General features: G+C 37.5%; 1 pseudogene; it reads left to right on the top strand.

The window, feature by feature from the left end:
- LOC120875963 overlaps positions 1–23,888 on the top strand; it is a 53,417-nt pseudogene extending 29,529 nt beyond the window's left edge.
- The last annotated feature ends 3,462 nt before the right edge of the window (positions 23,889–27,350 follow it).

Raw genomic sequence — 27,350 nt, 5'->3', positions numbered from 1 at the left:
AACAGGAAAAAATATTTGCAAAACACAGATGTGATGATGTACTTATATTCAAACATACAAAGAACTTAAAACAATAAGAAACACCTCTTTAAAAAAAAATGAGATCTGAACAGAAATCTCAGCAAAGAAGATATACTACAGATGGCAAATATGTTATGAAACTATTATCAGCTGTTGTCAGGAAGCTTCAGATGAAAATAACCTCCTGATACTAATAAGTAGTAGGTAATACTACACCTATTGAGGTGACCAAAATCCAAAAAATGGCGGTACCAAATGCTGCCAATGATATAGAGCGACAGGAACTCTCATTAATTTCTGAGAAAATATAAAGTGGGACGGCTACTCTAAAAGACAGTTTGGCAGTATCTTAAAATGCTAAATACATTCTTTTCATATGATACAGCAATCATGCTCCTACTTATTTACCCAGTTTATCTGAAAAAGTATATTCACACAAAATATGCCTGTGAGCATTTAGAGTGGCTTTATGCATAATCACCAAAACTGGAAACAGAAAAGATGTTCTCCAATAGATGAATAGATAAACAGCTGTGTTCTGGTCCATGGAGTGGAATATCATTCATCAAATTAAAAAATGACTCATCAAGACAAAATAAAATATAGAGGCCCATTAAATATTTGTCAATAAGTTTAAAAAGCCAGTTTCAAAAAACTCCATATTGTAAGATTCTAGAAAAAACAAAACTATAGAGATAATGATCAGTGCTTGCTGTGGTGTTAAAGGAAAAGGTAAAAGGATGAATAAGTGAATCGTAGGAGAGTTTTAGAGAAGTCAAATTATTCTGTTCACTGTAAGACTTTATGATTTTTGTCTGTATCCTTAGAAATTCACAGCAGAAAAAGTGGGTTTTAATGTATGTAAAGCATCATTTAGGATGGTGGAGTAGCCCAGAAGGAATGCTGACGCTGACAAGACTCCAACCATGTTACAGACATATGGGACAACCTCACTGATGCAAATGCAGAAAAGGTACTGATCTCAGTAGAGCCAGACGCTATAAAACAAAAGGGAAAAGGAAGTACCGATACACACTGCTTTTTAATTGATACAGCTGCATTCACAAGAGTACAGGTTAACAACTCTGATACTTTTATTTATGTGCGTAGGACCAAGAAATTAAGTAAATGCATGACAGATTGTGAGAGCCAGGTTCCCCACTGTTTAGGTGGGCATTTACAGATAAACAAAGAAAGGTGGCTAAAATTGATCCATATGGTAAGAGTGAGAAACAGCAATATTAGCTCATTTTTAGTTTCATACAGACATAAATAATTAAAAATGGAAACATGCATACATATCTGTATGTCATTGTTGTTTAGTTGCTAAGTCATGTCTGTTTGTGACCTCATGGTCTGTAGCCCACCAGACTCCTCTGTCCATGAGATTTTTCAGGCAAGAATACTGGAGTGCATTGCCATTTTCTGCTCAGAGGATCTTCCTGACCCGGGAACTGAACCCACATCTCTTGCACTGACAGATGGATTCTTTACCACTGAGCAACCTGGCTACAAATCCATAAAGGGAGGGCCAAAAAGAAATGATATCCCAGTAGCAAGAAACACATTTTGAAACTGGAACTTGGTTTATAGTACCATCCTCCAAAAAGGAACCCAGGCTCTTTAGAAAAATGGCTGATTCTAGGGCTAGAGCAAGAAATATACAGGATATATTTTTTGTAGAGTAAGGGAATAAGGAAGTACTCAACAGCAACAACAATATATTAGAGCCAACTGGAAAACTTTTTAATGGACAAAGCTGGATTAATCTGAGCAAAAAAAAAAAAATAGTACTGGATTATAACTCAAACTATGAACTAAGTATTTAATAATTCCACATTGATATAAATAAATGATTTATTAATTTCTAAGCTGGGGGAAGAAAATAACCCAATAATTCTCCATGCAGAAGGTTTCTAAATAATTTAGATGACTCTTCTCCGTTAGGAGGGGTAACATGAACCCCCACTCTTTTGGTGTGAGCTGTGCATAGGGACTTATATGAAAAGGGAGGAGAGAGCGGAACTTTACAGGAGAAAAACTTAAAAACACTACTTTAGGTGATCAAGGATAGTATCAGTAGTCATAAACCATGTTGACAATATGCACTGTTGATACAATGTCATGAAAATGGCACTTTATACTTGTGGTCTTCTTCTCAATGACTGATACCAGGTCATATCATGAGAAAATGAAAGTGAAAGTCATGATGGACTTTGTGACCCCATGGGCTATACAGTCCATGGAATTCTCCAGGCCACAATACTGGAGTGGGTAGTCCTCCCCTTCTCCAGGGGATCCTCCCAATCCAGGGATCAAACCCAGGTCTCCTGCATTGCAGGCAGATTCTTTATCAACTGAGCCACCAGGGAAAATACCAGACAATTTCTAATTTGATGCCCTCCTACAAAATGTCTGTCTCATACATCTCAAAACCATCAAGGTTATCAAAGTATGAGAGACTGCCAATCAGGAGGAGCCTAAAGAGATGTGATAACCAAATGTAAAAAGAAAATTTGGGAGAAACAAAAGAATTCTAAATAAACTATTGGTTCTGTTCAGTTGCTAAGTCATGTCTGACTCTTTGGGACCCCATGTACCGCAGCATATGAGGCTTCCTGTCTTTCACTAAAAAACTATGGACCTTAGTCAATAGCAATGTAAACAAACAAGAAAAAACTAAATAGACAATATCTATCCTTCACTGTGAGCCAACATTGCACATTTGAATAGCTGGGAAGTCAAATATTTTAAAAGTTTGTATATACAAAAAGATATACACATAACAAATTCAGTTCAGTTCAGTTCATATCAGTCAGTCAGTCATGTCCAACTCTTTGTGACCCCATGGACTGCAGCACGCCAGGCCTCCCTGTCCATCACCAACTTCTAGCTCTTGCTCAAATTCATGTCTATCGACTCAGTGATGCCATCCAACCATCTCATTCTCTGTTCTCCTCTTTTCCTCCTGCCTTCAATCTTTCCAAGAATCAGGGTCTTTTCAAATGAGTCAGCTCTACACATCAGGTGCCAAAGTATTGGAGTTTCAGCTTCAATATCAGTATTTCCAAAGATTTTTCAGGTTGATTTCCTTTAGGATGGACTGGTTGGATCTCCTTGCAGTCCAAGGGACTCTCAAGAGTCTTCTCCAACATCACAGTTCAAAAGCATCAATTTTTCAGCGCTCCGCTTTCTTTATGATCCAACTCTCACATCCATACATGGGTACTGGAAAAACCATAGCTTTGACGAGATGGACCTTTGTTGGCAAAGTAATGTCTCTGCTTTTTAATATGCTGTCTAGGTTGGTCATAGATTTTCTTCCAAGGAGCAAGTGTCTTTTAATTTCATGGCTGCAGTCACCATCTTCAGTAATTTGAGAGCCCCCCAAATAAAGTCTCTCACTGTTTTTATTGTTTCCCTATCTATTTTCCATGAAGTGATGGGACCAGATGCCATAACAAATAAAAACACTAAATGAATGAGTACAATACCACTAACACAATATTTGCAATGTATTAAAGGCACATGATGCTGTGAAAGTTCTGCACTCAATATGCCAGCATAGTTGGAAAACTCAGCAGTGGCCACAAGACTGGAAAAGATCAGTTTTCATTCCAATCCCAAAGAAAGGCAATGTCAAAGAATGCTCAAACTACTGCACAATTGAACTCATCTCACACGCTAGTAATGTAATGCTCAAAATTCTCCAAGCCAGGCTTCAGCAGTACGTGAACTGTGAACTGTCAGATGTTCAAGCTGGTTTTAGAAAAGGCAGAGGAACCAGAGATAATATTGACAACATCCACTGGATCATGGAAAAAGCAAAAGAGTTTCAGAAGAACATCTATTTCTGCTTTATTGACTATGACAAGCCTTTGACTGTGGATCACAATAAACTGTGAAAAATTCTGAAAGAGATGGGAATACCAGAACACCTGACCTACCTCTTGAGGAACCTATATGCAGGTCAGGAAACAACAGTTAGACCTGGACATGGAACAACAGACTGGTTCCAAATAAGAAAAGGAGTACGTCAAGGCTGTATATTGTCACCCTGCTTATTTAACTTATATGCAGAGTACATCATGAGAAATGCTAGGCTGGAAGAAGCACAAGCTGGAATCAAGATTGCTGGGAGAAATGTCAATAACCTCAGATATGCAGATGACACCACCCTTATGGCAGAAAGTGAAGAGGAACTAAAAAGCCTCTGGATGAAAGTGAAAGAGGAGAGTGAAAAAATTGGCTTAAAGCTGAACATTCAGAAAACGAAGATAATGGCATCTGATCCCATCACTTCATGGGAAATAGATGGGGAAACGACGGAAACAGTGTCAGACTTTATTTTTGGGGGCTCCAAAATCACTGCAGATGTGACTGCAGCCATGAAATTAAAAGACGCTTACTCCTTGGAAGGAAAGTTAAGACAAACATAGATAGCATATTCAAAAGCAGAGACATTACTCTGCCAACAAAGGTCCATTTAGTCAAGGTATGGTTTTTCCTGTGGTCATGTATGGATGTGAGAGTTGGACTATGAAGAAAGCTGAGTGCTGAAGAATATAATGTTTTTGAACTGTGGTATTGGAGAAGACTCTTGAGAGTCCCTTGGACTGCAAGGAGATCCAACCAGTCCATTCTGAAGATCAGCCCTGGGTGTTCATTGGAAGAACTGCTGCTAAAGCTGAAACTCCAATACCTTGGCCATCTCATGTGAAGAGTGGACTCATTGGAAAAGACCCTGATGATGGGAGGGATTGGGGGCAGGAGGAGAAGGGGACAACAGAGGATTAGATAACTGGATGGCATCACTGACTCGATGGACATGAGTTTGATTAAACTCCAGGAGTTAGTGATGGACAGGGAGGCCGGGCGTACTGCAATTCATGGGGTCATGAAGAGTCAGACACAACTGAGCAACTGAATTGAACTGAAAGGCACATATTTAAACATCAATTTGTTTCAAAAAGATGGAAAACACACAGGTTCATTCCTTATATTAAAAGGCATATGTTACCAGCAAAAGCAATAACAAATCCTAAATGTAAAAGAAACATTATTTACCTGAAGGCAAAAGTGAACTTTGGCAAAGATATGAGTGCCATAAAGAATATCAACACTAATAAGGAAAATGTTGTTGTTCAGTCATTCATTCATGGCCAACTCTTTGCAATCCCATGATCTGCAGCACACCTGGCTTCCCTGTCCTTCACCATCTCCAGGAGTTTGCTCAAACTCATGTCCAGAGTCGGTGATGCCATCCAACCATCTCATCCTCTGCCTCCCCTTTTTCTTCATGTTCTCAACCTTTCCCAGCATCAGAGTCTTTTCCAGTGAGTCAGCTCTTTGCATCAGGTGGCCAAAATATTGGAGCTTCAGTTTCAACATCAGTCCTTCCAATGACTATTCAGGGTTGATTTCTTTTAGGATTGATGGGTTTGATCTTGAAGTCCAAGGGACTTTCTGTAGTCTTCTGGAGCATCACAATTTGAAAACATTAATTCTTCAGCACTTAGCCTCTTCAACGTTCTTCTACATTCAGAAAATTAAGATCATGGCATCCGATCCGATCGCTTCATGGTAAATAGATGGGGACACAATGGAAACAGTGATAGACTTTATTTCCTCAGGCTCCAAAATCACTGCAGATGGCGACTTCAGCCATGAAATTAAAAGATGCTTGCTCCTTGGAAGAAAAGCTATGGCCAACCTAAACATCATATTAAAAAGCAAAGACATTACTTTGCTGACAAAGGTCCATTTAGTCAAAGCTAAAGTTTTTTCCAATAGTCATGTATGGATGTGAGAGTTAGACTATAAAGAAAGCTGAGCACCAAAGAATTGATACTTTTGAACTGTGGTGTTGGAGAAGACTCTTGAGAGTCCCTTGGACTGCAAGGAGATCCAACCAGGCCATCTTAAAGGAGATCAGTCCTGAATATTCATTGGAAGGACTGATACTGAAGCTGAAACTCCAATACTTTGGCCACCTGATGTGAAGAACTGACCCTTTGGAAAATACCCTGATGCTGGGAAAGATTGAAGGCAGGAGGAGAAGGGGATGACAGAGGATGAGATGGTTGGATGGCATCACTGATTCAATGGACATGAGTTTGAGTAAACTCCAGGAGTTGGTGATGGACAGGGAGGCCTGGCGTGCTGCAGACCATGGGGTCGCAAAGAGTTGGACACAACTGAGCAACTGAATTGACTGACAGCATTCTTTATGGTCTAACTCACATATCCATACATGATCTCTGGAAAAACCATAGATTTGTCTATATGGACCTTGGTCGGCAGTTATGTCTCCACTTTGTAATATGCTGTTCAGGTTTGTCATAGCTTTTCTTGCAAGAAGCAAGTGTCCTTTTATTTTGTGGCTGCAGTCACCATCTGCCATGATTTTAGAGCCCAAGAAAGTAAAATCTGCCACTGTTTCCACTTTTGTATGTTTATTTCATTTGCCCATATCATGGCCCTTTTCCAATTCATTTTTCCCTTTAAAACAGGTAGTTATAATCCTGTCCAAAATGACTGTGAATTTTAAATATGTGGTCTGCTTGACTGAGATGCATTTTTCTCTAAACTCAGTAAAATGGTTATAGAAAGTATATATTGCAATATTTGAAACATATATCAAATTTATTCATTCTAATACATGGGCAAGGAAGAGAGTTCCTGCATATAAATATAATACTAAATTCAATTTGAAGACATTTCCACTGAAGAGAAAAATAAAGCCCTCCTTACCACCTATCCATATGGTACATATTCAGTTTCCCATATATTCTCATCAAAGAACTGCCTAGGCAGTTGAATGCAACATTCTTTACAGATAATGAACTGAATTTTGCAACTTGAATGATAAACAGAAGTTAGTAGAGTAACTAACATCAGATAAAATACTCTGGAAAGAGACCAGATATTCTATTTTAAGGGGGTTCCCAGGTGACACAGTGGTAAAGAATCCACCTGCCAATGAGGGAGACAAAAAGAGACATAGTTTCAGTTCTTGGGTTGGGAAGATTCCCTGGAGAAGGAAATGGCAACCCACTCCAATATTCTTGTTTGGAGAATCCCATGAAGAGAGGAGCTTGGCAGGCCCTTCTCTACAGGGTCACAAAGAGTCGGACACGACTGAGTGACACCCACACACATATACAGACACACTTTAGACACTACTCCTAATACCAAGACATTTAAGTTATTAAAATCTATGTAAAGGAAAGTGAACCAATTATCAATTTTTTATGCTTGGAGAAGAACCTTTACTAAAAGTGTTATTTTATCTACAAAATTTGTATTGAATATTCTGATAGTTTATTTAAAAGAACAAACTGTTATAAAAAGGAGTGGAATTATTTTACATAGGAAATTTATGTTAAAGATAAATGAATAATTATAGATATTGTTTTGGTATCGTTCTTGGTTTTTCATCATTCTTAAGTTTTTCAGATGTTAGTATTCTAGCAACTCTGATTATAGCTGTTCCTCTCCTTGGCTTTGGGTCTGGAACCTCCAGAACAGTCAGGGTGTTTAGAAAATTCTTTCAGTTTCCCTAGACATTCAAAGATGATAGAACTCTTTGACGGACTTGGTCTTGAGCTCAATATTTTATTTCTTATCCAACTCTGAGTACTTTAAAGTTGAAGCTTTTAAAATAAATTAAATTGACTTCACATATTAAAAAATTAAGTTTTCCAACAAGTGTTACCATTTATTTCAGATTTTCCATTTAGCAGAAATGAAATTGCCCAGTAGCTTTGTGTCTCTTCTATCTGCAGTGGATATTTACGTGTATGTGTAGGCATGGGTTTCTTATTCTCTGTATTTGAAAAGCTCAGAACTGCTAGCTTCTGGGAACTATTCCACCTACTTTTTCTGCCCTGCAGTCTAGCAGCAGCTTCTACAGAGTAAGTGCTTTAATTTTTCATGGCCCTAACATCTACTTGTTTGTCTTAAATATTCTCTTGATATCAAACGTTACTTGATAACTTATTTCCAAAGAATGTTTTGCTTTCTTTGCACTGCCCTCTATCCTAAATAATGTAGAGTCTGTTCAACTAATGTATTGTCTCTTTCAGAAAATCTTTGACTCCTCAATCAGATTTTCATCCCTTGTGTAGGTAAACGATCCCTCACCCTACATCCCAGTACTCATTATATCACACTACAATTATTTCTCGGATTCTTTAACTACCTAGGTCTTCCTGGTTTCTCTTTTTATATCTAGCATTTACCTTAATGTCTGGTACATAACTCTTATTGACTGGTGAGCAATTAAATTAAGCAGAAGTAAATGCTTGACAAGAAATTTTTTTCCTGATTTACATTTATCTGCATAATATTCAGAATGACCAAATAATTTTTTTCATTTTCATTTACCTTTCACAATATATTTTATAAATATAAATAGATGTACTATAGTGACTTAATTGGAGAAGGTAATGGCAACTCCAGTACTCTTGCCTGGAAAATCCCATGGATGTAGGAGCCTGGTAGGCTGCAGTCCATGAGATCCCTGAGAGTCGGACATGACTGAGCAACTTCACTTTCACTTTTCACTTTCATGCATTGGAGAAGGAAATGGCAACCCACTCCAGTGTTCTTGCCTGGAGAATCCCAGGGATGGGGGAGCCTGGTGGGCTGCCGTCTATGAGGTCGCACAGAGTCGGATACAACTGAAGTGACTTAGAACAGCAGCAGCAGTGACTTAATTGGTATTTGCCCATTATTGATATTAAAAAAAATGACTAGATGCTTATTAATATACTGACAAATGCTTCTCCCTTTCTCTCATTTTTTTTCTCTCCCTGTCATATTGCACTTAAAGTGAACTTACTGGTATCGCTAAATAAGTCACCTCATCCAGATACACTATTTGAGTTAGGATACATTCACTTTAGGAAATTTAATTTACTGTAGTATAGGAATGTCTGTCAATATCTCTCTGCAAATGAGGTGGTTTTCAGTACTAGAGAATATCATCACATACACACACATGATCACTGAGTATATTATTTACTTGAGTATCAAAATTTATTTAAGATTCATATTTTTATAAATGACAGGATAACTTAATCACTAAAATAATAATGCTTATTATATGTACCTTTTATGTACCCATAAATATCTTAGATAAATGAATTATTCAATAAATGAAGTAATGGCAGCAATTTGCTACTATTATACCTCAGAACAGCTTGTAAAATAAATGTCTTGCTTTTAGCACAATTAATAATTTATATCAGAAGTTTATGTGAGACATTTTGGCTTTAGGTAGTAATGCCAACAAGAAATAAACATGAAGTCTGCTTCGGAAGGCTTTGTAATTGCTAAAGATCAGATTTTGCTATTGATGTAATTAAATTCACTGGAATCTCATTTTACAGTGGTGCAAGGACAAGGAAAGAAAATAAAATAATAGGCTATGCAAACAGCAGGTTTGGGTAAAGCAACAAAATATACAAAATGTATTTAATGTGTTATTCACTGGAAGCAAGAGTAATAGATACTATTTTTCAGAAATTATAAATTTATACTAGAAGAGGGGAACTAGGCTTTATTTGAGGCCAAACTAATCCAAGCCTTTGGGGTTAGGGAGATCTTAAAGGTATGTAAATTGTGTGTGTGTGTGTGTGTTTTCTCACAAGAGCTGAGATTCCTCTGATCCTCCTATTGTGAGTAGGAAGAGGACACCTGGAGAAATTCCTTCAAGAGGCTTCTTCCTCTTCCTCCATGCTTAGTCTCCCCACATACAGTATTTGCTGATTTAAATGGAAATTTATACTCATTGACACAAATAGATAGTTATGACATACAAGGGGAGTTTTAATAGTGGGCTTACATCAGATATCAGTAATGGAACCACATGTAATATGTGAGCTTATGTTTATGCACAGATAGTCCAGCAGACTATACAAAAGATTTCATAATAGTTGTCTTTGAAGAGGACCTAGGGTCTGAGAAGGAAAAAGTGAGAAAAGCCTTTTTTTTTTTTTCTACTTTTATTTATTTTTATTTTTTCATTTTGTGGGGGCTTCCCTGGTGGTCAGGGCTTCCCTGGTGGCTCACATGGTAAAGACTCTGCTTGCAATGCAGGAGACCTGGGTTCAATCCCTGGGTCAAGAAGATCCCCTGGAGAAGGGAATGGCTACCCACTCCACTATTCTTGCCTGGAGAATTCCATGGACAGAAGAGCCTGGTGGGCTACAGTCAATGGAGTCACAAAGAGTTGGACACAACTGAGCAACTAACAGTTCCCTGGTGGTGTAGTGGTTGAAAATCCACCTTCCACTTCAGGGGACACAGATTTGATCCCTGATCAACAAACTAAGATCTCACATGCCACTGGGCAACTAGGCCTACATGCTAACAACTAGAAAGTCTGTCTGCCCCAACTGCATGCCCTGGAGCCCACGGGACACAAGGAGAGAGAAGCTGGAACACAAGGAGAGAGAAGCCTGCACACCACAATGAAGACCCAGTGCAGCCAAAATTTTTTAAAAGTTATAACATTTAAAGGTATTACCTATTCACAGTTCATGTACTTAAATTGTGTGCACTGTGTGTGTGTGTGTGCGTGTGCGTGTGTGTGTGTGAAAGAGAATATTTAGCTTAATGCTTTATTGGTAAAAAGAAACTATTCATTGAAACTGTTCACTGACTAGCACACATCTAAAGTTTGCCTCTTCGTATTAAATGTCCATATGTTACATAATAATCTTGGCCTTTAAAAATCTCCATTTAGCATTTTCCAGGCAAGAGTACTGGAGTGGGGTGCCATTGCCTTCTCTGATTTAAGTATATCAATACTATAATTTCACAACTTCTTCTCATTTACCTCTTGGCAATTCTCTTGTAGTTCTCTCTTAAATATGAATACCAGGAGAATAACTTGGTTTTGTTATGCAGAAGAGATGTGAAGAAATCAGCTTCTTTTGAGATGCTCATTTCTTTGTACACCCGTGGTGGATTCATGTCAATGTATGGCAAAACCAATACAGAATTGTAAAGTAAAATAAAAAATAAATAAATAAATAATAATAATAATAATAAATTGTCTGCACACTTGGTCAGTAACTCCAATTTTTTTCCCCTCCCAAAGAAAATATTGGAATTACCCAATCTTCACAATTATTTTTATTTGGACACTACTTGGAGAAGGAAATGGCAACCCACTCCAGTACACTTACCTGGAAAATCCCATGGACAGAGAAGCCTGGAAGGCTATAGTCCATGGGATCTCAAAGAGTTGGACATGACTAAGTGACTTCACTTTCACTGGAACACTTTGAAAAGATATATAAATATTGTTCAGAAGTGAATATAGAGAGAAAAACATAATTTTATTTGAATATTGAGTATTTTCTAGGGAAAATTCAAGGGTTATTTTAAAATTGGGCAATACAAAAAGAGAAGACAAAAGGAATTCAGGCAAACATCAGAAGAAATATTTTTTTAACTCAAATAGTGGAATAACTTTAACACTGTGCTGGGAATATATTAGGAAATACTTTCTATAATAACTTTGTATTCCTTTCCAGGCACAGCAACCAAGAGATCTTTACAAAATTGGTAGGGGTCTTCACTGATTGATCAAATGAAAGCTATATTGCCCTGAATCAGGAGATTCTGACAAAACTCTTTCTGAATGGGATTGTGGCATCCTGCACAAAAAAGACAAAACATTAAATGATTATCCAGCCAGTGGGCAGAGAGGGAGGAGCAGAATGGTTGCAAACAAGCCTGTATCTTCCCCAAAAGAGAAGCTCACCAAGAGTTATGAGATTATTTACAGAAAACAGTGCAGTTATTGTAGTAAAATGACACCTTCTGATCTTAGGATGACTTAGGATCATTCTCAGAAATAACAATCTGTAGCCTTTATAAATAGGTAGGTTTTACTTTTGTTAGACTTTAGAGCAATAGCAACAATAGCAAGAGCTAATGTTCACTGAACATGCCCATATGCTAATTACTTGCCTCACATGATCCCATTTAACCCTCATAAGAAGTGCTTTTTTAAAAAATATAAAGTATTTATTTTAATTGGAGGTTAACAACTTTACAATATTATATTGGTTTTGTCACACATCAAAATGAATCCACCACAGGTATACATGTGTTACCCATCCTGAACCCCCTTCCCTCTCCCTCCCCGTACCATCCCTCTGGGTCATCCCAGTGCACCAGCCCCAAGCATCCAGTATCATGCATCAAACCTGGACTGGTGATTCATTTCATATATGATATTATACATGGTTCAATGCCATTCTCCCAAATCATCCCACCCTCTCCCTCTCCCACAGAGTCCAAAAGACTGTTCTATACATCTGTGTCTCTTTTGCTGTCTCGCATACAGGGTTATCATTAACATCTTTCTAAATTCCATATATATGTGTTAGTATACTGTATTGGTGTTTTTCTTTCTGGCTTACTTCACTCTGTATAATCGGCTCCAGTTTCATCCACCTCATTAGAACTGATTCAAATGTATTCTTTTTAATGGCTGAGTAATAGTCCATTGTATATATGTACCACAGCGTTCTTATCCATTCATCTGCTGATGGACATCTAGGTTGCTTCCATGTCCTGGCTATTATAAACAGTGCTGCGATGAACATTGGTGTACATGTGTCTCTTTCAGTTCTGGTTTCCTTGGTGTGTATGCCCAGCAGTGGGATTGCTGGGTCATAAGGCAGTTCTATTTCCAGTTTTTTAAGGAATCTCTACACTGTTCTCCATAGTGGCTGTACTAGTTTGCATTCCCACCAACAGTGTAAAAAGGTTCTCTTTTCTCCACAGCCTCTCCAGCATTTATTGCTTATAGACTTTTGGATCACAGCCATTCTGACTGGTATGGAATGGTACCTCATTGTGGTCTTGATTTGCATTTCTCTGATAATGAGTGATGTTGAGCATCTTTTCATGTGTTTGTTAGCCATCTGTATGTCTTCTCTGGAGAAATGTCTATTTAGTTCTTTGGCCCATTTTTTGATTGGGTCGTTTATTTTTCTGGAATTGAGCTGCAGGAGTTGCTTGTATATTTTTGAGATTAGTTGCTTGTCAGTTGCTTCATTTACTATTATTTTCTCCCATTCTGAAGGCTGTCTTTTCACCTTGCTTATAGTTTCCTTTGTTGTGCAGAAGCTTTTAAGTTTAATTAGGTCCCATTTGTTTATTTTTGCTTTTATTTCCAATATTCTTGGGGGTGGGTCATAGAGGGTCCTGCTGTGATTTATGTCGGAGAGTGTTTTACCTATGTTCTCCTCTAGGAGTTTTATAGTTTCTGGTCTTACGTTTAGATCTTTAATCCATTTTGAGTTTATTTTTGTGTATGGTGTTAGAAAGTGTTCTAGATTCATTCTTTTACAAGTGGTTGGCCAGTTTTCCCAGCATCACTTGTTAAAGAGATTGTTTTTTTTCCATTGTATATTCTTGCCTCCTTTGTCAAAGATAAGGTGTCCATGGGTGTATGGATTTATCTCTGGGCTTTCTATTTGTTCATTGATCTATATTTCTGTCTTTGTGCCAGTACCATACTGTCTTGATGACTGTGGCTTTGTAGTAGAGCCTGAAGTCAGGCAGGTTGTTTTCCCCAGTTCCATTCTTCTTTCTCAAGATTGCTTTGGCTATTCGAGATTTTTTTGTATTTCCATACAAATTGTGAACTTATTTGTTCTATCTCTGTGAAAAATACTGTTGGTAGCTTGATAGGGATTGCATTGAATCTACAGATCGCTTTGGGTAGTGTACTAATTTTCACTATATTGATTCTTCCAATCCATGAACATAATATATTTCTCCATCTATTAGTGTCCTCTTTGATTTCTTTCATCAGTGTTTTATAGTTTTCTATATATGAGTCTTTAGTTTCTTTAGGTAAATATATTCCTAAGTATTTTATTCTTTTCGTGTTGCAATGGTGAATGGAATTGTTTCCTTAATTTCTCTTTCTATTTTCTCATTATTAGTGTATAGGAATGCAAGGGATTTCTGGGTGTTTTTATATCCTGCAACTTTACTATATTCATTGATTAGCTGTAGTAATTTTCTGGTGGAGTCTTTAGGGTTTTCTATGTAGAGGATCATGTCATCTGCAAACAGTGAGAGTTTTACTTCTTCTTTTCCAATTTGGATTCCTTTTATTTCTTTTTCTGCTCTGATTGCTGTGGCCAAAACTTCCAAAACTATGTTGAATAGTAGTGGTGAAAGTGGGCACCCTTGTCTTGTTCCTGACTTTAGGGGAAATGCTTTCAATTTTTCACCATTGAGGATAATGTTTGCTGTGGGTTTGTCATATATAGCTTTTATTATGTTGAGGTATGTTCCCTCTATTCCTGCTTTCTGGAGAGTTTTATCATAAATGGATGTTGAATTTTGTCAAAGGCTTTCTCTGTATCTATTGAGATAATCATCTGGCTTTTATTTTTCAATTTGTTAATGTGGTGTATTACATTGATTAATTTGTGGATATTGAAGAATCCTCGCATCCCTGGGATAAAGCCCACTTGGTCATGGTGTATGATCTTTTTAATGTGTTGTTGGATTCTGATTGCTATAATTTTGTTAAGGATTTTTGCATCTATGTTCATCAGTGATATTGGCCTGTAGTTTTCTTTTTTTTCATGGCATCTTTGTCAGGTTTTGGTATTAGGGTGATGGTGGCCTCATAGCAACAAATACTAAAGGATATTCTCTAGACAGGAAACACAAAAAGGGTGTATAAACTCGAACCCAAAACAACAAAGTAAATGGCAATGGGATCATTCTTATCAATAATTACCTTAAACATAAATGGGTTGAATGCCACAACCAAAAGATAAAGACTGGCTGAATGGATACAAAAACAAGATCCTTATATATGTTGTCTACAAGAGACCCATCTCAAAACAGGGGACACATACAGACTGAAAGTGAAGGGCTGGAAAAAGATATTCCATGCAAATAGAGACCAAAAGAAAGCAGGAGTAGCAATACTCATATCAGATAAAACAGACTTTAAAACAAAGGCTGTGAAAAGAGACAAAGAAGGACACTACATAATGATCAAAGGATCAATCCAAGAAGAAGATATAACAATTATAAATATATATGCACCCAACATAGGAGCACCTCAATACATAAGGCAAATGCAAACAAGTATGAAAGGGGAAATTAACAATAACACAATAATAGTTGGAGACTTTAATACCACACTCACACCTATGGATAGATCAACTAAACAGAAGGAAACACAAACTTTAAACGACAATAGACCTGTTAGACCTAATTGATATCTATAGGACATTTCACCCCAAAACAATGAATTTCACCTTTTTCTCAAGTGAACACAGAACCTTCTCCAGGATAGATCACATCCTGGGCCATAAATCTAGCCTTGGTAAATTTCAAAAAACTAAAATCACTCCAAGCATCTTCTCTGATCACAATACAGTAAGATTAGGTCTCAATTATAGGAGAAAAACTATTAAAAATTCCAACATATGGATGCTGAACAACACGTTACTGAATAACCAACAAATCACAGAAGAAATCAAAAAAGAAATCAAAATATGTATAGAAATGAATGAAAATGTAAACACAACAACCCCAAACATGCAGGACACTGTAAAATCAGTGCTAAGTGGAAAGTTCATAGCAATACAGGCATACCTCAAGAAACAAGAAAAAGGTCAAATAAATAACCTAACTCTACACCTAAAGCAACTAGTAAAGGAAGAAATGAAGAACCCCAGGGTTAGTAGAAGGAAAGAAATTTTTAAAATTAGGGCAGAAATAAATGCAAAAGAAACAAAAGAGACCATAGCAAAAATCAACAAAGCCAAAAACTGATTCTTTGAAAGGATAAATAAAATTGACAAACCATTAGCCAGACTCATCAAGAAACAAAGGGAGAAAAATTAAATCAATAAAATTCAAAATGAAAATGGAGAGATCACAACAGACAACACAGAAATACAAAGGATCATAAGAGAATACTATCAGCAATTATGTGCCAATAAAATGGACAATGTGGAAGAAATGGACAAATTCTTAGAAAAGTACAACTTTCCAAAACTGAACCAGGAAGAAATAGAAAATCTTAACAGAGCCATCAGAAGCACAGAAATTGAAACTGTAATCAGAAATCATCCAGCAAACAAAAGCCCAGGTCCAGATGGCTTCACAGCTGAATTCTACCAAAAATTTAGAGAAGAGATAACACCTATCCTACTCAAACTCTTCCAGAAAATTTCAGAGGAAGGTAAACTTCCAAACTCATTCTATGAGGCCACCATCACCCTAATACAAAAGAAGTACTTTTTTAAGGGAGTGCTGGTATTACCACCACAGTACAGATGAAGAAATTAACATACAGAGAAGTTAATCAGTTTTCACAAATTTCACATGATGAAGAAATGATGCAACTAGTAGTCTTTCTCCAAAATCAATACCTCACATCACTATACTAAACTGGTACTTTATATTAAGAAAAAGTGGCAAGAATACACAGAAGAATTATATAAAAAAGATCTTCATGACCCAGATAACCACAATGGTAGGATCATTCACCTAGAACCAGACATCCTGGAATGTGAAGTCAAGTGGGGCTTAGGAAGCATCACTATGAACAAAGCTAGTGGAGATGATGAAATTCCAGTTGAGCTATTTCAAATCCTAAAAGATGATGCTGTGAAAGTGCTGCACTCAATATGCCAGCAAATTAGGAAAACTCAGCAGTGGTCACAGGACTGGAAAAGGTCAGTTTTCATTCCAATCCCAAAGAAAGGCAATGCCAAAGAATGTACAAACTACCACACAATCGCACTCATCTCACACGCTAGCAAAGTAATGCTCAAAATTGTCCAAGCCAAGCTTCAACAGTACATGAACTGTGAACTTCCAGATGTTCAAGCTAGATATAGAAAATGAAGAAGAACCAGAGATCAAATTGCCAACATCTGTTGGATCATCGAAAAAGCAAGAGAGTTCCAGAAAAACATCTATTTCTGCTTTATTGACTATGCTAAAGCCTTTGACTGTGTGGATTTCTCAAACCCTCTTGAGAAATCTGTATGCAGGTCAAGAAGCAACAGTTAGGACTGCACATGGAACAACAGACTGGCTCCAAATTGGGAAAGGAGTACATCAAGGTTGTATATTGTCATGTGCTTATTTAACTTCTATGCAGAGTACATCATGAGAAACACTGGGCTGGATGAAGCACAAGCTGGAATCAAGATTGCTGGGAGAAATATCAATAACCTCACATATGCAGATGACACCATCCTTATGGCAGAAAGTGAAGAAAAGCTAAAGAGCCTCTTGATGAAACTGAAAGAAGAGAGTGAAAAAGTTGGCTTAAAGCTCAAAATTCAGAAAACAAAGATCATGGCATCTGGTCCCATCACTTCATGGCAAATAGATAGGGAAACAATGGAAACAGTGACAGACTTTATTTCTTAGGGGTCCAAAATCACTGCAATAACTGTACCCATGAAATTAAAAGATGCTTGCTCCTTGGAAGAAAAGTTGTGACCAACATAGACAGCATATTAAAAAGCAGAGACATTACTTTGCCAACAAATATCCATCTAGTCAAAGCTATCGTTTTTCCAGTAGTCATGCATGGATGTGAGAGTTGGACCATAAAGAAAGCTGAGTGCCAAAAAAATGGATACTTTTGAATTGTGGTGTTGGAGAAGACTCTTGAGAGTCCCTTGGACTGCAAGGAGATCTAACCAGTCCACCCTAAAGGAAATCAGTCCTGAATATTCATTGGAAGGACTGATGTTGAAGCTGAGACTCCAATACTTTGGCCACCTGATGCAAAGAACTGACTCATTTGAAATGAACCTGATGCTGGGAAAGATTGAAGGGGAGAGGATAAAGGGATAACAGAGGATGAGATGGCTGCATGGCATCACTGACTTAATGGACATTAGTTTGCCTAAGCTCCATGAGTTGGTGATGGATAGGGAGGCCTGGCGTGCTGCGGTCCATGAAGTCACAAATAGTTGGATGTGATTGATCAACTGAACTGAACTGAACTGAATTCCTAAGCTGAGAAGTCTGAATACCTAATATGAACGCTAATTGTTATCTGATCTGAGAGCAATAGGTTTTCTCAGTTGACCTGGTAATTCTTAAATTGAATAGACTCATTGGACCAAGGTTGCTGTTTGTAGACACACTGACATACCATTTGAACTCCAGCCTCATGTATTTTGAGATTAACTAGAATTGAACCTAACCCTCTGTATCTCCATGTGAGCCCAACTGGCACTGCGGCCGTGACCAGATCTTAGCTGATCCATCTGGATACCACTGCACATTACAAATCAAAGCAAAAGGAGAAATGTGTGCTCTCAAATCTCACATGTAGAATTTGGCCAAAATTTATGGAATTCAAACATGTTATAATCTTGTGCCTGGCAAATTCTGCATAATATTATCTTAGAAAAATTTAAGATGGTATAAGTTCTTGACTATTTTTAAAGATTATGATCCTTCTCTCATGAGGGAAGAGATGATTTGAACATATGTCACTAGGAGCTCATGATATTGCATGGTTTAGACTACATACTCCAAACATCAGTTATTTGTTGAAACAAGGGTAGGAGACTGAAGCACAGGGTATCTTAAACATTTAAAAACTATATGTCATAATAATGTGCATGTTTGTCACTTGGAAATAATTCAGTTGGTCTCCTAGACATAAAAAGGGAGACTTTCTCACCTAATTGAGTAGGGGAAAAATGACCAAAGTATATTCACAAAGTTCTACAGCAGTTGAATCTTTCTCATCCTTATTCCTAAGACAGAAGAAGAAGTATATACTTTTGAAAAAAATTAAAGAGGGAAATCATATAAGAAGACTGCTAAGAAGTCAGAGAAAGTAAAATTGCTAATTAATATTATCATAATTCGAACTTTATAAATCCATGTTGACTGATTTCCTGGCAGTTTGACCATTTCACACATGACATTATAAAAAGAACAAATTAATTAAGATTTTGGCAAGAAGAGGGTAATTTGATTTTTTTTTTTCAAAAAGTTAACTGGAAAAATTTAATTAATATGCATCAAGTGTACTTTATGTGGATCTTTGATACTGAAATTGTGATATTTTTAATATATTTTTCAAAACAAGGTTAGTGATCTTTTCCTGGGAAATGTGGAGATACAATTAAAAGCAATAATGAGGTCATTCTAGATTACTCCACTTTAGTTAATGTTAATAGCTAAACAAGTGTTCATATTTCATTGACATAAGGTAGACTATGGGCTCCTTGCATTATGGAATTTCAGCAAAAATTCCATGACATAATTTAAAGGATTGTTGAATTTTTTATAGGACAAACTCTTCAATCTCTACATGGGGATCTCTCTTTTTTTGTTTCAAGTGTAGCTGACTTGAATATGCAGACAATTCTCTAAATTAATTGGAAAAAATATTTCTTCAGTAAGTCATGTGTCTTCTTTCCTATGTCTGCTGTTTTTAAGAAATAGCAATCACATGGTTATTTTCCAACAGTTGGTAAATGTCTATCAGAAAGATTACATTCAGTTTGCAAGGAAAAAGTCTGTTTTTCAAAGGTTGCTGAAACCAGAAAGAATTCCCTAAAAAAACTATCCATCAGTATTTATGACATTTCTAAAGGAATAGGAAATAAAAACTTGCAATTTAATTTTTAATATAAATATTACTCAGTCTACACTGAAGTCATCATGGAAGTAAACAACAAATACAACATAGAAGGCACTGAAATCTAAAAATTCCGCGAGGTTCCAACATAGACAACATATTAAAAAGCAGAGACTACTTTGCCAAAAAAGGTCCATCTAGTCAAGGCTATGGTTTTTCCAATAGTCATGTATGGATGTGAGAGTTCGACTATAAACAAAGCTGAGTGCCGAAGAATTGATGCTTTTGAATTGTGGTGCTGGAGAAAATTCTTGAGAGTCCCTTGGACTGCAAGGAGATCCAACCCGTCAATCCTAAAGGATATATCAGTCCTGGATGTTCATTGAAAGGACTGATGCTGAAGCTGAAACTCCAATACTTTAGCCACGTGATGTGAAGAACTGACTCTTTGGAAAAGACCCTGATGCTAGGAAAAATTGAAGGCAGGAGGAAAGGGGATGATAGAGGATGAGATGGTTGGATGGCATCACCAACTCGATGGCCATGAGTTTGAGTAAGCCCCAGGAGTTGTTGATGGACAGGGAAGTCTGGCAGGCTGCAGTCCATGGGGTCTCAAAGAGTCGGACATGACTGAACAACTGAACTGAACTGAACCAAATAGAATTCTGGCCATAAAAAAGAACTGATTCACATACTAGCATTTAATAGATGTCCATGAAAATATATGGGTAAATGAATAATGAGGCTGAAAAAGTTTAAGCAGTTGTTATTGATTTAAAAATAAGAAAACTTAGAAGCTGTAGACCTAAATTAGATTAGAATCCAATGTTTTCAGCCAATTTCCTCTAGGCTCCCCTCTGTTTAGAGGCAGTGAATCTATTATATCTATAGAAAAAGACTATCTATAGAAAAGACTACCATCTATAGAAAAAGACTATCTACACTTAAGTTAACCATAAATTTAAAAAAAAAAAAAACAACTTTTTGCCATATAGGGAGGTAACTACCATGTCAATATTTTATTCTGAAATTAATAATTAAAAGAGAAGAGTTGACCATTTTTCCATCTTTTTAACAAATGTTTCTAATTCATTGCTGTTTGTTGAGAGAAAACTTTTTACACAAATTCAGTTCAGTTCAGTTCAGTTCAATTGCTCAGTCGTGTCTGACTCTTTGCAACCCCATGAATCGCAGCACGCCAGGCCTCTCTGTCCATCATCAACTCCCGGAGTTCTCTCAGACTCGCGTTCATCGAGTCAGTGATGCCATCCAGCCATCTCATCCTCGGTCGTCCCCTTCTCCTCCTGCCCCCTATCCCTCCCAGCATCAAAGTCTTTTCCATTGAGTCAACTCTTCACATGAGGTGGCCAAAGTACTGGAGTTTCAGCTTTAGCATCATTCCTTCCAAAGAAATGCCAGGGTTGATCTCCTTCAGAATGGACTGGTTGGATCTCCTTGCAGTCCAAGGAACTCTCAAGAGTCTTCTCCAACACCACAGTTCAAAAGCATCAATTCTTCGGCGCTCAGCCTTCTTCACAGTCCAACTCTCACATCCATATATGACCACTGGAAAAACCATAGCCTTGACTAGACGGACCTTAGTCGGCAAAGTAATCTCTCTGCTTTTGAATATGTAACCTAAATTAATGATGTATAAATAATATTAAAGAAATGATGCAAGTTAAAAAGTCATCTTTTCACAGAATCCAATGATATAATTGATTGCACCTTAGACAATCAATGAACAATAAAATTATTGGGGAAAAGGTATTGGATGAATTCAAATTTGGAAGGTAATTTTAATATGTCAACGTATGACTCCACACGCAACTGTTTGCTAAAATCAAAGAGGAAACTAATCTTTATAACAAAAATATCTATTGGTCAAATCTTAACCAAGTAGCCAAATCTGGCATCATTGCTAAGGAGACCAATTGATATTATGTGCTTTTGTTTATGTTGAAATGTGAAGTACTCTATCTCACCTGTTAAGTGCACCTGCCAAAATATTGTACCTGCATCTAATTCAGGCATTGTTTCCAAACCCTAGTTTATAAACAAACATGGGGATAGAGAAACAATTAAATGACACTCTAAGAAAACAATAAGATAATGCAAATATTAGGAATATTCTGTAAAATAACTGACCCAGAGGCTTAAAACATTAAAACATCAATTATACCATTGTCATGAAAAATAGACAAATAAAAGAAAGTGGAACTGCTATAGATGAAAATAGGCTAAAGAGAGATGAGAATTGAGAGCAATTAATAAACTTAAACAATCTAAGTCCTAAAAAAGCAATAGTAACATACTTATTGAAGGCAACTCAGCAAATTGAAACATAAACAGGATATTAGATGAAGTTGAGGTGTTATGGTTAGTTTTTATAGGTCAGATAAGTTATATAAGAGGATCCAGTTATATAAGAGGATGCTTTTGTTTTTAGGAGGCAATGCTGGAGTATTTAGGAGGGAAGTACCATGAGCCACATATGGAAAATGTTAACAAGTGCCAAATTTATGTTGAATCTTAGTGGTTCATTCTTTTAACTTTTATGTATGTTTGAAAATTTAATAATGAAGAACTAGAAAAAATATTTGGTAGTAAGTGTATGCCAATGATATATTGCCTAAGCTCTTATCAGTTAAGGGCCCTTAAAATTTGTCAAAATTTAAGTAGAATTGCTTTTAAAAGGAGAAGAAAACAGCTCAAATAAAATTTAGGTGGATGAACTTAGAGCCTATTATATAGAGTAAAGTAAGTCAGAAAGAGAAAAACAAATATATATTAATGCAATATATATGGAATCTAAGAAGATGGTACTGATGAACCTATCTGCAGGGCAACAAAGGAGATGCAAACATAAAGAACAAACTTGTGAACACAGTAGCGGAAGGAGAGTGTGGGATGAATTGAGAGTAGCATGGAAACAAATGCTTCCCTGGTGGCTCAGATAGTAAAGAATCTGCCTGCAATGTGGGAGACCTGGGTTTGATTCCTGGGTTGGGAAGATCCCTTGGAAGAGGGCATAGCAACTCACTCCTGTATTCTTACCTGGAGAATCCCCATAGACATAGGTGCCTACAGTTTGTGGAGTGGCAAAGAGTCAGACACGACTGAGCAACTAAGCAGAGCAGAGCACATGGAAACAAATACATTACCATGTGTAAAATAGACAACCCGTGGGAATTTGCTATATGATGCAGAGAATTCAAATCTGGTGTTCTGTGACAACCTAGAGAGATGGGATGTAGGAGGGAGGTTCAAGAGAGGGGAGACATATGTATACCAATAGCTGATTCATCTTGACATAAGGCAGAAACTAATGCAATATTGTAATGTAAAGAAAGCGAAAGTGAAAGATGCTCAGTCATGTCAGACTCTTTGTGGCCCCATGGATTATACAGTCCATGGAATTCTCCAGGCCAGAATACTGAAGTGAGTAGTCTTTCCCTTCTCCAGGGGATCTTCCCAACCCAGGGGTTGAATCCAGGTCTCCCACATTGCAGGCAGCTTCTTTACCAGCTGAGCCACAGGGAAGCCCCAAAATACTGGAGTGGGTAGGCCTATCCCTTCTCCAGTGGATCTCCCCAACCCAGGAATTGAATTGGGTCTCCTGCATTGCTGGCAGATTCTTTACCAACTGAGCTACCAGAGAAGACCCTTTTAAGGTGACCATCCTCCAATTAAAAATAAATACATTGCTGCTGTGAACTGTGGGCTGTGCCAGGGGTCGGTGAAGGATCTCAAAATCGTTGGATGGAAACTTGCTCTAAAAGCCATGGACTGGGTAGATTTGGAAAGATCACTTCCGGAAACCAGAAGGCCTTGGCTAACTCCTTAAAATCCTAGAATGAGACCGTCACCCCAGGTTGGCTACTCTTCCTCAGAAGCCACCTGCCACCGACTGGATTTACTGCAAGGCCAACATGGCTAAGGCTGACTTGGTGGATGACTGAAAAGAAGTTTATTGCCCTGAAGTTTCCTATGCCAGAGTATAAATATAGTGCCCAGGTGGATACTGAAGAAACAGAAGATGTGAAAAGTTGTGCTGAGTTTTTGTCTCTTTGGAAGACCAGGATTCAGGAATACGAGAAAGAGTTGGAGATGAGAGACATAATTCCATTTGATCCAGATGACCACTGAAGACTTCAATGAAGTCTTTCCTGAAACCAAATTAGACAAGAAGTACCCCTACTGGCTTCACAAGCCAATTGAAAATTTATGAGCTTGGGTCTGGGAGAAAGTTCTGGCTCTCAAATCATAAACTCTAGACATTAAAAATAATTACACAGTGAAAATAAATTTAAAATTTTTCAAAGGCAGAAAGTCAGATAGATGGCAAATGGCCCTATTCAAAGTCACTTGTGATTAAACCTGCTTTATTTTTTTTTTTTAATACAAAAAAAAAAGAAAAACTTTAAAGGACTTTGTGGAAAAAATTACAGTAGACAAACTTATTCTCTAATCTGTAAAGTGTTCAGAACCAATCTCATATTTTTGGAAACAGCAGCAACAACAAAATGATGAAAGTTGATAAAAATAGATATTGCCACTCTTATTTCTTTGAGAAAATGACTTGCAATTTAATTTATTAAAAATTCATTTAAAGGGTCATCTCACTTCCCAAACCCCTTCTCCTGCATTTCTCCTGAGAACATGCTGTGTGTCAACAGACCATCATGAATCATAGAATTCACCTCTCTCTCCTGTTGGTGCTTTTGTAGTTTTGATATTTCTCCCCATCACTGATTTTGTTCAACATGAGATAAAGTGACATTCCAGTGGAGAAAAGCATGTAATTTATTCAGAAAAGTAAATATGTTTTACCTACTGATCTGGGTTTAGGATAAGATTTTTAACATTTCTTTAACTATAAATTGCACAGAGTTATATGACTAGCTACCTCTTAGGGTTGTTTAATAATTTATTTTTATGAAAATATATTTGTGCATATACTGGCCAAACAATGGTCTGGCTGACTGAAAGAATTGTATGATCTAGAGTGGTAATTAGATGGTAGCATTCTACAGTAGATAAAAGAGGTATTTCCTGTGTGGATACAATAATGGATCACCAGTCCTGTGCATTAGAATGGGTGTCCTAAAGCCTGGAAAGCTAAGCTGATACGTGAAGACCTAGTGGAATCTAACAAAGTGAAGAGAATCAGGAAAGTCACTCTGGCAAGATGGAATTATATGTAAAAGCAATGAAATTTAATAGCCTAATCCATCTACTGAAGTCAAGTTAAGCGTGGGATGCAGAGATTTCAGTAGAACCGAGAGTATAAGAATAGGTAAAGACAAAGATGGGATAAGAAAAGTAAGCAGTAGCCATATCATGAAGGGCCTTCTATGTCTGCACTTCTATTTTCAGCAATAAGAGTTGAAGAAAAAAAGTTCAGTGCAGGTGATTCATGTTTTAGGAAACCAAGGACTCAGCCAGCAATGCTCAGTTCAGTTCAGTTCAGTTCAGTTGCTCAGTCGTGTCCGACTCTTTGCGACCCCATGAATCACAGCACGCCAGGCCTCCCTGTCCATCACCATCTCCTGGAGTTCACTCAGACTCATGTCCATCGAGTCCGTGATGCCATCCAGCCATCTCATCCTTGGTCATCCCTTTCTCCTCCTGCCCCCAATCCCTCCCAGCATCAGAGTCTTTTCCAATGAGTCAACTCTTCACACGAGGTGTCCAAAGTACTGGAGTTTCAGCTTCAGCATCATTCCTTCCAAAGAAATCCCAGGGTTAATCTCCTTCAGAATGGACTGGTTAGATCTCCTTGCAGTCCAAGGGACTCTCAAGAGTCTTCTCCAACACCACAGTTCAAAAGTATCAATTCTTCAGCACTCAGCCTTCTTTACAGTCCAACTCTCACATCCATACATGACCACAGGAAAAACCATAGCCTTGACTAGACGGACCTTAGTCGGCAAAGTAATGTCTCTGCTTTTGAATATGCTGTCTAGGTTGGTCATAACTTTTCTTCCAAGGAGTAAGCGTCTTTTAATTTCATGGCTGCAGTCACCATCTGAAGTGATTTTGGAGCCCAAAAAAATAAAGTCTGACACTGTTTCCACTGTTTCCCCATCTATGAAGTGATGGCACCGGATGCCATGATCTTCGTTTTCTGAATGTTGAGCTTTAAGCCAACTTTTTCACTCTCCTCTTTCACTTTCATCAAGAGGCTTTTTAGTTCCTCTTCACTTTCTGCCATAAGGGTGGTGTCATCTGCATATCTGAGGTTATTAATATTTCTCCTGGCAATCTTGATTCCAGCTTGTGTTTCTTCCAGTCCAGCGTTTCTCATGATGTACTCTGCATAGAAGTTAAATAAGCAGGGTGACAATATACAGCCTTGACGTACTCCTTTTCCTATTTGGAACCAGTCTGTTGTTCCATGTCCAAAAGACAAAGAATGCTCAAACTACCACACAATCGCACTCATCTCACATGCTAGTAAAGCTCAGCTCAAAATTCTCCAAGCCAGGCTTTAGCAATAAGTGAACCGTGAACTCCCTGATGTTCAAGCTGGTTTTAGAAAAGGCAGAGGAACCAGAGATCAAATTCCCAACATCTGCTGGATCATGGAAAAAGCAAGAGAGTTCCAGAAAAACATCTATTTCTGCTTTATTGACTATGCCAAAGCCTTTGACTGTGTGAATCACAATAAACTGTGGGGAATTCTGAAAGAGATGGCAATATCAGACCACCTGACCTGCCAGCAATGCTGGATACTGATAAAGAGGGGACAGAGGATCAGACTTTATCTTTCACATTTGTATCCTCATTACCAAATACAGTTCATAACTTATAAGTAGATGTTAAACTCTAGAACTGAGGGCAATAATAAGCTGAGATATCAAGATCAGTGAAGCAGTCTGGAGATGTTAAATGTGATTCTTCATATATAATGTAAGTGGGACAGATTTGTTTACAGCTCTCCTTGAATTCTCATTTGCCTCCTGTTCATTCCCTTCCTCCCCACTGGGTTGGATGTGGCATTGCCTCACTACTCTCTTCACCTTTAGTAAACTTCTGAATTCAGAGCAGGCTTTGAGGAAAATAAAATCTCCCTATTATATTCATAACCTCTTGCTCTACTAGATACCTTGAGATTGGGAATGTTAACTTCAAAAATCAATTGCATTCTCAGAAATAGAGTCTGTGAGTAAGAACTAGCTGGGGGCTTAACAAAGCACTGAACAGTCTGCTGCTGTGAAAAGGCAGGGGTGAGTAACTTATGGAAGTATTGCATTTGAGCACTAGCTACTCTTCCCCTGCAAATGTTTATTGATACAGATCAAACTATCTCAGCAAACTGAATAGACATCTTAATTGTTCTTAATATTTTGCTTATTTTTTCCTGGTTGCAGACTGTGTAAAACAAGCTTCTTTTTTTCTGATTAGTATCATAAGCAAGAGGATTTAAATTAGATGTATCAGCAACTTTATGAAAATGATGCTGATATGATGTCAATGTCATGGAATGATGGAGGTGGAGGTTCCGGAGACTGTCTACATCAACACTGTCATTTCTAAGAAGAGAAATATGAGTCTAGGGACACTGATCACTTGCTTAAGGTCATATGTCCAACAGTTGCAAGGGTTGGCATTAGGACCTGTGTTCCTTAACTACTTATATTTGAAAGATCATTCAATATAACAAGAAACACACACACAGATGCTTGAA

The sequence above is a fragment of the Oryx dammah genome, unplaced genomic scaffold (genome assembly GCF_014754425.2).
Source record: "Oryx dammah isolate SB20612 unplaced genomic scaffold, SCBI_Odam_1.1 HiC_scaffold_17, whole genome shotgun sequence".
Lineage (NCBI taxonomy): Eukaryota > Metazoa > Chordata > Mammalia > Artiodactyla > Bovidae > Oryx > Oryx dammah.
Note: the sequence above shows the minus strand (reverse complement) of the source record. Positions and strands in the feature narration are given on the sequence as shown.